At 32.0% G+C, this 14,177-nt stretch overlaps 1 protein-coding gene and 1 long non-coding RNA gene across 8 annotated transcripts in view; both read right to left on the bottom strand.

Annotated features, from left to right (window-relative positions):
* Positions 1 to 14,177, bottom strand: part of LOC143058804 (dipeptidyl peptidase 4-like) — a 219,021-nt gene that overhangs the window by 127,698 nt on the left and 77,146 nt on the right. The window lies entirely within an intron of this gene.
* LOC143059731 (uncharacterized) lies at positions 2,116 to 13,459 on the bottom strand. 4 transcript variants are annotated; one of them, XR_012973585.1, is made up of 3 exons: positions 13,205 to 13,459; positions 3,489 to 3,576; positions 2,116 to 2,615 (listed from the first exon to the last, which is right to left on the bottom strand). It is a non-coding gene; the product is annotated as an uncharacterized LOC143059731 (long non-coding RNA). The 4 variants fall into 4 exon arrangements; XR_012973583.1 differs by lacking the exon at positions 13,205 to 13,459 and adding an exon at positions 6,313 to 6,361; XR_012973582.1 differs by lacking the exon at positions 13,205 to 13,459 and adding an exon at positions 6,219 to 6,304.

Genomic DNA, 14,177 nt, shown 5'->3' with positions numbered 1-14,177 from the left:
TATTTTTTCAATCATATTATTATCAGTTAAACACATTATTGGGTAAGGGTCATTCCCAATAATAGCATGCTTACATCCACTTCATTTACACTTTGATAGTTGTCTGATTGAAAATAATGCATTATCTCCGAATTTTATATCAACTCTAGAGAAAAGAAACACTGAAGTGATGCATTGCCAATAGGACTGTCGTATTTGTCATGAGGACCAAAACGTCTGAATTATTCCACTTTTTTTAAAGTTATATTAGATTGATTTATTGATTGATTGTTGGTTGCTTAACGTCCAGTGGCAAATATTTCATACATATTCAGAACGAGAACAAGTTCGCAATAAATACAATAGGTAGGTCTTGTCGTAATAGAGTTGTTGCAAGGGTTCTAAACGTGCTAAGAGCGTGGCACTCTTTTTACACGAAACATCGGATTTAACGTCCCCATTCTGACCGGACGTGACTGCGAACTTAATACATCCCGCACAGCCAAACGGACGCCCCACTTCGGCAAGCGTTTTACTGCCGGTCGGGAGAAGACCAAGTGACCATATTTCTATTCCCCAATCACCCTTGGGGGAAGTTATATTAGAGTAAAATTAACTGGTCAATAAAATACAGCGACGTCAATTTTAGTTTGGAATGACATATTGTCCAAAGGAATATGGGTACTATTCTACAAATACAATAATATCGAAAAGTGTTTAATCCTTTACATATATCAACATTAATTTATAAAGTTTATTAATTTTCTACATTCGAAGAAGATGAGTTAATGAAAAATCAATAATCAATTAATAACAATACTAACATTGCTGCGTCTGAAATTCGATAATAATGTAGTAGTGCATGCTGGGAGAAATTATATTTGTATTAGTTTTTTGTGCCAGTTCCATCTTTTATTCAGATATCGAAGAGTTTGTGTTAGTTCTATCTTTTATTTAAATATTGATGAGTAAATCAATTCAAAAGTTGTCCGTTGTTTGTGTAAGCGCTTTGTTAAATATTAAATATGAGGAAACCACAATTTGCCTAGATCCTTTGGGATATCAATGTTTTATTGAATGAAAATACCCGAGAGACACGTATGAATGTATAACTATTGACATGTCGTAAAGCTTAGGAAAACTATTCATTTAGAAATAAAAGAGTCTGTAGACATTCGAAGAATAGTCAAACGTTTACATCAATGGATTTGCTTTTATCGATAAACACTGGACACTTTTAATTTGCAAAACACTCATTTGCAAATCCGCCGCCGCCTCAAACAAGAGCTACAATATCATGTATATAACCAAAATGTGCGGAATTACATGGGATTCAATAATTTCATTGGTTTTATACTGTTACTTTCATATTTATTTTGCAATTTGAATTATAAAAACATGGGATTTTCAATATCCCATGGGACAGGGCAAAATCCCATGGGATTTACCATTATCCCATGGGATTTTGGTTAAATCCCATGGGATTTTTTTTGGTCCCATGGGATTATTGTAGTCCCATGGGATTTTGCCCTGTCCCATGGGACAAAAAAAATCCCATGGGACTATAATTATCCCATGGGATTTTTAATATCCCATGGGACAAAATAAAATCCTATGGGATTAAAATTATAAATATATATATATATATATATAAATATAAAGTTATGTGTATGTTACAATGAATGCTGTTTGGTAGTAAAATGTTTTAAATGTATACGAGTTTTTTTTATATTTTTTATATATATATATATATATATAATTTTTTTTAAATTTTGTCACAAACATGTTTTTTATTTGTTTATATGACAATAAAGATTATTCTTATTTTGGAATGTATAATAATAATATTTTACAGTCAAAGAATAAAGTCCTTTCACTGAAACAAAATGATGAAATTTCTAAATAAATGAAAAAATATTGTTTTGAAATCTTTGTCTTGTTTATTCTATTATGAAAAATAGAACTGAAAAAATATTTCATATTCTGACTGAATAGTTCACTCTTTTCATGAGGTAAGATTTTCTTTGTTATAGGTTCATTGCAATACTTGTATAGGCAAACGATTTGAATTATAATATATAACTTTGTGGTGTACATAATAGTATGCTTATATTTGCAAATTTATAATATAAACACTTTTTGTTAAAGTTTTTGCTTTCTTTATTCACAACTTGCTATGTACAATTATTCAGTCCACTATATAAGAGTGAAGTCAATAAATAATTTCATTCACTAGAATATTCCTGCAATTCTTAGACAAAACATTTTTTCAATCTGTTCTTCAAAGATCTTCCTCTGTACATCTTTATTGAATCGAGAGATTCAAATGAGAAGACAAAGCAAGTTTATTTGGACAACAACATTCTAATATCTTGTTCATTCGTTCCATCTTTCAATTGATAATTACATTGTTGTATTTATATGATCAAGTTCTTGTGCATCAATGATCGTGATGATATGACTCCTTTTTGTTTATAGTCATCATGTTGAAATTTCCTCTTTCAAATAAATGTAGGAAAAAACATGTTCCATTTCAAATTAATAAAAAAGTCGCACTATGGAGAAAAATATCAGCTTTAAGTTTTCCGTTCAGTATTGATCTGTGAATGATGACCATGAAAATCCAGATTTCTGACCTACAAATACACAAACTCAAAAATTATCAGTGAAGAGATCAATAAAATGGCTATTTTATCATGTTTATGATTAATATGATAAACTTTCATTTAAATATTCAAGTACTAAATTACAGAAATCGCTTAAATTTTATAATAGTTTAGTTAAAGTACAGCTTATTTAAAATTATAATAAAAAATATAGGCCACCGTTGAGTTAAATAAGATATTACATTTTTAATGCAAAAAATGGCATTTTTGCACCAAAGGGAGATAATTTGGAGCTTTTTCAATGATATATGCATTTTAAAAGTCATCTGGGGCCAAACCGAATTGATTGTTTTGAATGATTTGGTGTACCATATGATAAAGATATAAATAAATTGAGTTATGAAAAAAAAATATTAAAACATTTTTCTGAAATTGTTATACCCTAGAGCCTCCTTAAATGTCATTTGATCTCTATTGGAGAAATGTCTCATTGGAAATCAGACTGCTAAGTGTTTCTTATTTTTATATCAACCCAGCCATATTACACCTGTCTAATATCAGGAGCTTGTACATAGTTCAGTGGTTGATGTTGGTTCATACCCGTCATTTTTATTTTTCATAATTTTTTGTTTTTATAAATTAGTCTGGTATATTTGACGTTTGAATTGATGCTCTGTTTCAAATTTGGTTAGTGTTGACTTTTATAGATTACTATAACATGTATAGGGTATGGGTTTTCTCATTACTTACAGGTCATCAATGGCCTCTAATAAGTAATTACAATGCTTACATCCACTAAATTGAACTCTGATGGATAGTTTTCTCTTTAATCATACCACATCTTATTTTAATAAATATTTAATTATTATTCAAGGACAAAATTTTTTATAACAGTGGACTTACCATTTAGGCTTTGTTGACCTCTGTAAATCTTATTTTGTTGATAATTTCTTCTGTTTATAGTTTCCCCTTTATCTTTCATGTTCTTGCCCTACACATAAAAGGGTAAACATCATTTAATAACAAAAATAACTACTACATGTATTACATAATTAGTAGGCAACTGAAAATTTTGTCTTATTTGTATATAACATCAACTTACTCATCATTCTTGCTGTTCAATATCATGAATATTATCATTATTCTATGAATATGAGGTCACAGTAAAATTAACCTTGGCAGGCAGACATCTTTTTTTATTTGATACCTTGTAGTCATTCCATACAACAAGTAGACCTATGCTTAAAAAATCTAAGGCCAAAATTAAAAATATGTTTGTTTCCCCTCCCCCCACACGGGTCAAAAATAAGCGCCCGGGTCAAAAAATTATTTTCCACAAAAAAATCGAAATTATTTTTTTCCTGAAAATAATTTGTTTCCATTTTTGGAAAGTGCTTGAAAGCAGAAGGATTGATAATCTAAATAAATACACTCAAATTGAGCACAAACAACTGATAAGTGGCCTGGACTGGACAAGTCAAACCATTCATGTGACCATGCTATGACAATCACATCCAGTTAAAAAAAACTAGAGGCTCTCAAGAGCCTGTGTCGCTCACCTGTTAATGTGTTTACTGATGTCGGCCATCTTCGTTGGTAGGCGGGGTCATTAGACACTTTTTTTTAAATAGATACCCTAGTATTATGATTGTGGCCAAGTTTGGTTAAATTTGGCAAAGTAGCTTCAGAGAAGAAGATTTTTAAAAAAGTTACAAAGAGATAATGAAAAGTTGTTAAAAATTGACTATAAAGGGCAATAACTCCTTAAGGGGTCGACTGACAATTTTGGTCATGTTGACTTATTTGTAGGTCTTACTTTGCTGAACATTATTGCTTTTACAGTTTATCTCTATCTATAATAGTATTCAAGATAATAACCAAAAACTGCAAAATTTCCTTAAAATAACCATTTCACAGGCAGCAACCCATCAACAGGTTGTCCGATTCGTCTGAAAATTTCAGGGCAGATAGATGTTGACCTGATCAACAATTTTACCCCCGTCAGATTTGCTCTAAATGCTTTGGTTTTTGAGTTATAAGCCAAAAACTGCATTTTACCCCTATGTTCTATTTTTAGCCATGGCGGCCATCTTGGTTGGTTTGACAGGTCACGCCACACATTTTTTAAACTAGATACCCCAAGGATGATTGTGGCCAAGTTTGGTAGAATTTGGCCTAGTAGTTTCAGAGGAGAAGATTTTTGTAAAAGTTTACGGACGACGAACGCAGGACGACAGACGACGAACGCCAAGTGATGAGAAAAGCTCACTTGACCTTTCAGGTCAGGTGAGCTAAAAAAAACCTGCCTTCCTGGTCTGTTTACAAAGGGTAGACCCGGGGGAGGGGAAACAGACATTCTTTTAAATGTGGCCTGATAAAATGACAAAACCAAGAATACTTATCATTGACCAAAGAACAATAAAATGCGGTCATGGTTTATATATGAATCTGCCATTCAGACATGCACACCTTACAATTGTTTCATATCTACCAAATATAATCTACCTGTAACTTTAAACATATGATAAACTGACAAAACAATGCAGTGTTTCATTGACCAATGAACCATGCATGAAAATGAGGTCAAGTTCATATAAAATATGACAGACAGCTAAGTGCATCTTACAATTATTTCATTCACTAAATAAAGGGGCCTTATTGCTTACAGTATCCGGAAAATAGACCAAACCACAAAAACTAAATATTTTCAAAGTTCCTTATACCCTGCCAATTTGTTATGGTTGTGCCTGTTCCAAGTCAGGATCCGATAATTCAGTGATTGTCGTTTGTTTATGTGTAACATATCTGTTTTTCAATTTTTTTGTACATAAATTAAAGCACAATACATTTGTACATGAAACACAAAGCTCATCACTGAGATAGTAGTCTCAGATAGAGGGAGGCGGGGTCAACCAAACTCCCCTATTCAATCTGAATGCAGGACAGAAAGTCACAGTCAAAAAGTCACACACTGTCACAGGACAAAAAGTCACAATTTAGTTTTGAGATTATTTTTCTTTGAACAAGAAAACACTCTTTTTGTATTTTTCTTGAAGTTTTATACATGAACATGATGTAGCAACTTTTAAATTAAAATTTATTACATGTATTAAAAACAAATAAATCAGTGCATTAGATTTGCGCACATTACCATTACATTTGCACACAAAAATCATTACGTTTGTGTGCAGCTTTTGATTACATTTGCACGCATTTTTTAACATGTAAATATAAAAAAAAAAATCTAGTATGATTGCCTTTTACAGCTGACTATGCGGTATGGGCTTTACCTCGGGCTTTGCTCATTGTTGAAGGCTGTTTGGTGACCTATGGTTGTTAATGTCTGTGTCATTTTGGTCTCTTGTGGACAGTTGTCTCATTGGCAATCATCATGATCATACCACATCTTCTTTTTTATATTATGAACAATTTCCTAAAATTAAAAATGAATATATGTAATAAAAAGAAGATATTTCAAAATCTTTTTTCATTTATATTCAATCAATTGTCAACAAATTGTTTGTGACTTTTTGTCCTATCAACTTTGTTACTTTATGCCTGAGTTTGACATGTGTTTGACTTTTTGTCCTGTGACTTTTTGTCGGAATGTCCTGTGACTTTCTGTTCGTTTACCTTCCATCTAAATCAGTGAACTGAATAATTGTTTTTTGCAGAAGTCCGGGGAGTGTTAAAAAATCACATGTGTAAGTTGAGAGTCAACACTTACACAGGGACTACACAATACTTTTTTAGAATGTCAGCAAAAAAGAATCACTGGTGACAGGGGAGTGTAACCGATGAATTGATCCTGAATCATAAGATTTTCCCGGTACGTCTAAACACCGCTCAGGAGGACCTCCTGGGTGCACACATGCAGGACATACAAAGTGCACTCATGGCAGACCCTATATAGTCGCCGTCGTATCTGCACACATGATGGATGTATATATTCGTTATAGATCGTCATACACTTCTCATTTTAGAGTTAAATTTGCAAGCAACCTCTTAAGATTTTAAAATAATAATGCTACTAAAAATATATTATTTCCCCCAATTTTCGCAATTTTTTCGCCATATAAAATATTTAGGCGACTGTGCTTTTAGTGAATATAAACGATTACGAGGCCTCACGAATAAATATAAATATGAAATATACTGGAACATCGATTAGCATAGATCGAGCAGCAGAGTAAACTTCCACATAAATCTCGAAGTTATTTACGCCGGATAATATAGACTGTGCTCCTGAATAAAGTTGTCAAATACATTAATTTGTGTTTTTTACTTCTACAAGAAATTTGATTCAAATGCTAATTACGCACCATTTGCTGAGCAGAGAATCATTCTAAGCCAGGAACCGTCTATACTAACTGATAACAGTAAGAATAGAACTGAAGTCTCTGTAAAAAGGCAGTCAATCCTAACAGAACTGTATTAACTTAATGATACATGTACATCAAGTTTCAGCACCTCACCAAGCACCCTTGCCTTGCATACTGAGATGGCAAACTGGTGAGTGTCAGTATTTTAATATAAAACTGCGTAGGTTCATATCGTTTGATTCAACGTTTGTTTGGTTATTTTTTAAGGATCGTTGTAAAATTATATCTAAATCTTTGTTAAAATACGATTTTAAATTGTTCAATTCTTTTTATTTCATAATTTTGTCAAAGTCTACTTTTTAAAGTTTTAAATTTTACAGAAAAAATGAATATTCCATTAAATCTTTTTGAACTGTCATGACATGGTGTTGCAAAGCTGATTACAGGTAACTATAACATACAGTAATTTTCCATTTCGACAGTGCGTGTATTCTCGGGTGTGTATAACGTATAGTTTTCTAGAGAACATCCTGTCTACGTGTAATACAGATTGATGACATTATACAACATTTCTTTGGTTAAATGTGATAAGGTATCTGTGTCCATTCCCTATTTCAACACCACTAATTTTTCAAAGAAAAAAAATAAAAAAAAAATTTATATGAAATTAAGAAGAAAAGTAGCAAATATAAACTTCAGTAATTGCGCATTGATTAAACATAATTTCAATATTGCATGAACAAATCCGTGAGAAAACGTATATATACATGTATGAATAAAGATGTGTTTTAAAAGACCTATTGGCATTATTTCACACTAGGACCTAAGATAACTAGAACTAAGCAATGGTTGATCCAGAAATTTTCATAAGTGGGGACTCATTGACTGCCTTAGAGTGTTCACGTCCAGTCATGCTTCCGTGATTCCCTATATAATCTACCATTTGTTTCCAAAGATTTAGGAGGGGGGCTGGTACACACATATATATATAAATATACCTCTGCGGCGGAGCCAGCCATTTGAAAAGGAGGGGGGGTCTCAACCAAGGACAAAAGGGGGAGGGGGTGGTTCCAACCATATGTCCCCATTCAAATGCATTGATCGTTCAAAAAAAGGGGAGGTTCCAACCCCCGAAACCCTCCCCCTGGATCCGCCACTGATACCTAGTATGCATATAATTAAGAACAGCTTTGAATATATGCATATAAAATAATGGTACGTTTAAAAACCGTTCAGGATCTCCTGGTTGCACACAGGACATTAAGTAACTTAGGACATATATATATATAATAGTAAGAGTTCAGGGTAAACATTCGATAACTAACATATTTTATAATTTTGTTATTTTTGTTTTGATAAAATCAGAGACATATAATACATGTATTGAGACATATATAATATATGTGTCTCTGAAAAAATCAAACCATCTTTAAAGAAGTTATTTCAGTTTGAATCGACTGTCTTTTGCATTAGAATTCCAAAACGTTAATGTTATTTACAAATGCCAAAACCTGCAAGAAAGAAACATTTATATTCGGTGATTTTTACACTAAACGTTTTCGTAATTTGTTTTAAAAAATATTAAAAAGTACATGTACATCGTTTTTTCAAGATTTGTATAGTAACTGGTTTAATTAAGTCCCCTTGATGAAATTTAAATTGCGAGACCGTAATTAATAAACTATGATCTATCTATCGGCATGCGTCGTTATTTGGGATACGTCACGGATGACCGATGATCATATTCAATACGATCATGGAAGTAATATTTTACTTCCATGATACGATATACCAATCATCAGTTGAATTTGGTCAATTGATCTTTAATAATTAGGACTAATTGGTGATGGCAGAGAATAAGTCGCTGGTGATGGTTAAAAACACATAGAAGTAAACTTTGCAAAAAAAAAGGTTTCCTCGGAAAAAATTATGAAAATATATGAATATGCTAAATATTATTTTTTTCCGAAATAATAATTAAAGACGTTTAGAAATAACAAATTTTCACAGTTGGGAAATTTTCAATTCAAGTTATTTCATTTTGAAAACGTTGAGAAATATAGATCTTATTATATGTTAAATGTGGGCCGCTTGGAGATCAACTTGTGAAACCCTGCATAATTAGGGTTTGCATGTCTACTTTCGTCTTTTTCAATTGCCAAACATTCTATAATCAAGGATTTGTACAAGGCCTTGTTATAATGAATATTATCGCCAATATCACCATAATTAAATAAAGAACAGATACAATATTCGCCTAAAGAGTTTGCCATCTAACAATTCAAAATGAAATGTTGAGTCGAAACTGAGGTACCAAATCTATAAAAAGAATCACTATTTTAGTCGAAATTAAACTGTATATAATATTCTTTTTTTCAAAACTCCTGAAATAATTTAACATTATCTATAGAGAGCTTACATATGCAAATCTGTTTAGAAGTATGTGAGCGTAAATAAAATTTGTTTATTACCCCCCCCCCTTTTTCCTTCTATAAAATTTAATTGTAAACGATTTTCGTTCTTAATTTGTGTTTGCTCATTAACTGGGGTTCATGCTGTCAAAAAACAAAAATGTCTCCTTGTGTAAAAGTTATTGATAAAAAAAATTGAAGCTTCCAGAAGAATAACGGTACGTCTAAACACCGCTTGAAGGACCTCCTGATTGCACTCATGACATACGAAGTGCACTCAGGACCCTTTATAGTCATCGCACACAGGATGGATGCATATATTCTTTATACGCTTCTTATTTTAGAGTTAAATTTGGTAGAATTTGAAATCGAACTTAGATAGATATGTTACATTTGTAATTCTTAGAAAATAATAAGGGCACGTGTCACTGATTACACAACTACTGAGCCATGAATTATCCAATCAACAAAATTAATTGGATTATCTTTATTGTTGTTTTATACATTGTGTTGTTAGTACAGTGTGACCATGCGAGAAGTAATATTGTGACGTCTAGAATGAATATCACGATGTTTTAAGATTTTCGTCTTTTATTAAGATTTCGTTCCATAAATTTTTAAGTTTTATTCTTAATTTTATTATCATGTCCTGGACCAGTAATTAATTCTTTGCACGAGTTTGAAAAGGAAAATAAATGTTCATACTTTAAAAGAATTTATATTAATTAAAGTTTTGTATATGGAATCCGTTCTAAACGGTAAAAGCCGTACTTTTCAAACAATCAAACTCATATGGGTCATTTTCAAAAAATGTCGAATTTTGAAATTGAAAAATTTATTAAAAGTTACTTATTCAAACAACCTTCTACATAAGCAAATCAAAACAAACAGTACTTTAAGGACAACATATTAAAAGATGCAATCTTAATGATGTCATACAAGAATATCTTGAAACATTTTTTGATAGGTGGTACAATATTTTGTCTATCCTGTTACCATTTTCAAAAGAAATTTTGGGTTATTAAGAAAAGGTTTAGATAAAATGTTAAGCTTGTTTTACGTTACCAATTAGATGGTTTTCAAGAGAATAAACTTCTATATATATATTCATTCTGTAAAATAATAGATTATTTGCCAATTTTCTAGGTTGTACTGAAAAATGGCTCTAAAAATTGGTTTTCAAAGGTTGTAAAAATTACCACCAGTAAGGCAAGTCTAAGATAGCAATTTATATTGTTCGGCCTTTATTCACCCTTTCAAATAAACCCAACATCAAGTAAATCCCTCATAAGTTAATTTACTTTTCTCTTTATTTCGTTGGTAACAGGAACGTACGTTTCTGATATATCACTATATAAAAGTCTATCCTGTTACCTTTTTGTCTATCCTGTTACCGATATCAGTATTGCAACTGCAAATGCTTAATTGGGAAGATTAAGACGTTATAACCTTAAGATAAGTTCAAACAATGAAATATTTCATTCGTTTTCCACCTACATGTTAAGATAAAAAATTTAACGACGTTTTTGTCTATAATTGTCTATCCTGTTACTGTAACCATAGCAACCATAGTAACAGGATAGACATAACAGGATAGACAAATTTCTTCGTTTTTGATTGCTGTTGTGAAATAACTACTCCCTTTGGTGAAGTGATTATGGTTTTCTATTGTGAATTTGGTTTCCAACACGTTATTGCACTTTTTACAACCATACTGTTTGTGTAATTAATCAAAATGGTTGGTAACAGCATAGACATGAAAAAAAGTACGCTCTATTTTTTTCACTAAAAGTCTTGAAATTTCTTTTCTCTACACTGTCGTTCAAGAAACGAGGCGTTTTAAATGTAAAGATTACTTTGCATTTTTGAAATCAACACTGACTGATTCAATATTCATAGGGAGAATAATTTAACGACTGATTTAAGTAGCGGTAACAGGATAGACATGAACCTCCTGTACGCTGATTGAATTTAGTTTGTAGATAATCTGTTACATACAATGATAAAGAAGCTACGATTTTTCGTTAGAATTATAATTAACGTTCTTAAAAAGTCCCTTTTGCAGAAATTAAGGCGATCAGAAAATCGGAAAAAAAATCATTTGAAATGTGTTTTTCTGACAATGTACGCACACAAATACCCCCAAAATCGGACTTAAATGCAGTTTAATCTTGTCAAAATAGATGTAAGGTGTGTTTATTATTAATGTTCTGAATCACAAATCCGACAAGCTTTCATTTAAACCATTACAACTGAAATTTCCATTAGAAATAAAAATTTTAGCATGGGTGTACTGAAAATTCGACATTTTTTGAAAATGACCCGTATACATGTAGTTAGATGTTATTTCTCATTTTTATCGAACTTGTCCAGGAATTTTATTTTTGAGTTATACGAATATTTTAAGAAATCCGTTTTTATTAAGTTTTTTTTCTCTAATTAAAGTCGTTTTGTCCAGTTTCACAAGCCTGAAACGAATTTCAATGCGAAAATAAATTCTGAAAATGAACTTGTCTCCGTTTTCGTCTCCGTTTTTTAAAAATTATGATATTTTGGGTATAATTATTTCTAAAAAAATATGTAAGTTAGATTGTAGTAGCGAGAAATTATAAAAAAGAAGATGTGGTATGATTGCTAATGAGACAACTATCCACAAAAGACCAAAATGACACAAACATTAACAAAGAAAGACTATTTCGAAGACAGTTTATTGACACGAAATCCGTTCAAACCACGACTAAGTCTTCGTGCACAGATTTCCGTTAAGGTTAAACTGAATATTGTACATAATTGTCTTCTCTTGTATAATGGTTTGTTGAGAATAAAGATATACAAATGTAATAAAATTTGATATTCAGTCAACATTGTGTTTGTTTAAAAACTTGATTTAGATAGAGAGAGAGAAAAGAATCACACTGAAAAACAAAAATCGAACTTGTTACAGAAAAAAAACTATAAAATAATTTTCTTTATTCGTGAACTGCAAAACACAACAAATTAATGTACCCGTCATCATGAAAAATAAACTGAAAAAGCACATCGAATGAGATATATATTTTATTTTTTCTATATGCAAATTCATGTTAAAGGTAAAACTGAACTAAACAGTATTTACAATTCCTAAAAAACAATAAAGGTAATCCAATCAATTTTGTTGATTGGATAATTCATGGCTCAGTAGTTGTGTAATCAGTGACACGTGCCCTCATTATTTTATAAGAATTAACATATCTATCTAAGTTCGATTCAGGCGCTGATCCAGAGGGGGAAGGGGGTTCCGGGGGGGGTTGGAACCCCCCTTTTTTTGGCCGATCAATGCATTTGAATGGGGACATGTAGTTGAACCCCCCTTTTTTGCCCTGGGTTAGGACCCCCCCCTTTTTAAAATGGCTGGATCCGCCCCTACGATTTCAACTTCTACCAAAATTTAACTCTAAAATAAGAAGCGTATAACGAATATAAACATCCATCATGTGTGCAGATATGATTACGGTATTGGGTCCTGAGTGCACTTTGTATGTCCTGAGTGCACTCAGGGGGGCCTGAGCGGTTGTTTAGACGTACCCGAAGAATAAATCATTTCCTGAACCTAAAATACATTTATCTGTAATTAAAGAAAATTCGCCTAAAACATTCTCTCATATAAAAATTCGCCTAAAACATTCTCTCATATATTTAAACAATTAATTGTTAAATAATTAATTCAACTTCGGACTTTCTGTCTGTTTACTAATACTTTTCTTGTTCAGTTTAGTTTATACCCATAATAGATGAACGGAAATAAGTACTTTTTTTAGGAAAATTTACAACTAGATGAACGGAATTAAGTACTTTTTAGGAAAATTTACAACTCAAATTTTCAAAAACAAAATTCTACACTTTTTACCTGGATGTTTTTCTCTGTCTCGAAGCCGCAACCTTTGACCCCGTATCAAACGTAGCGACCAACACCTCACATGACGTATTCTCGATGTTGAGGTATTGACAATATACAATCACATTTATCAATATACAGCAAGTAAGTAATTTGGTGTTGAATGCCAGTAGATCAGAATTTGTTAATTGAACTTTACCTGTTTAAGGGGCACTAGCTGCCAAATTCATGTTCTTCATCGATTTTAATAAAATTCACATTAAACGTGTATATAGTGTTGAATTGTTTATTAAAATGTTGCGCACAATCCAGGGGCGGATCCAGGATTTTGGAAAGGGGGGGCGAAATTTTTTAAGATCGCCGAGCGGAGCGAGGCGAAAATTTTTTTTGGGCCCTTTTTTGGGCTAAAACATAAAATAAAGTAATATGCACTTTTTTTAAAAACCGTTCATGGCGTGGGGCATATTTTGTAGTTGCTGTAAAGGTGTTTAGGGTTGGACATTTTCGATGCTGTATTCTCCCTATTTTTTGTCTATCATATAAGAACATTCGGGTCAGACATTAAAACCCCTGCCACAAAAAAATATGCCCGTTTTATTCATCATGTTCATTTAATGCCATACAATTCTGTTGGAAATATTCATTTCTAATAGCAAAAAGGTGGACAAGATTTTTGTTTTCAATCCAGGTACGGCCAACATTTTTCATAAAGGTCACACCCAGCAGGCAGGTTGCAGTCTGGTCTTGAAAAAAAGTATTCCATATATCAGTTCGGCGAAACAGACATTCCGGTTAGACATTACGGCAAAAATCAGAGTCATTTGTTTTCTCTCAAATATCTAAGACTGTCTCCTTAAATCCATTGGTTCGTACTTAATTACGACTATCTAGAGCTTAAAACGACTGCCCCAGGGATCATTATTCAGCTATGTTATTTTAAAATAGGCTGGGGCGTTTGGGGCTTTTCGTAGTTAGATGACTCTTT

Source organism: Mytilus galloprovincialis, chromosome 14, assembly GCF_965363235.1.
Source record: "Mytilus galloprovincialis chromosome 14, xbMytGall1.hap1.1, whole genome shotgun sequence".
In the NCBI taxonomy this organism is placed as follows: domain Eukaryota; kingdom Metazoa; phylum Mollusca; class Bivalvia; order Mytilida; family Mytilidae; genus Mytilus; species Mytilus galloprovincialis.
This window is presented reverse-complemented; position numbering and strand designations above follow the sequence as displayed.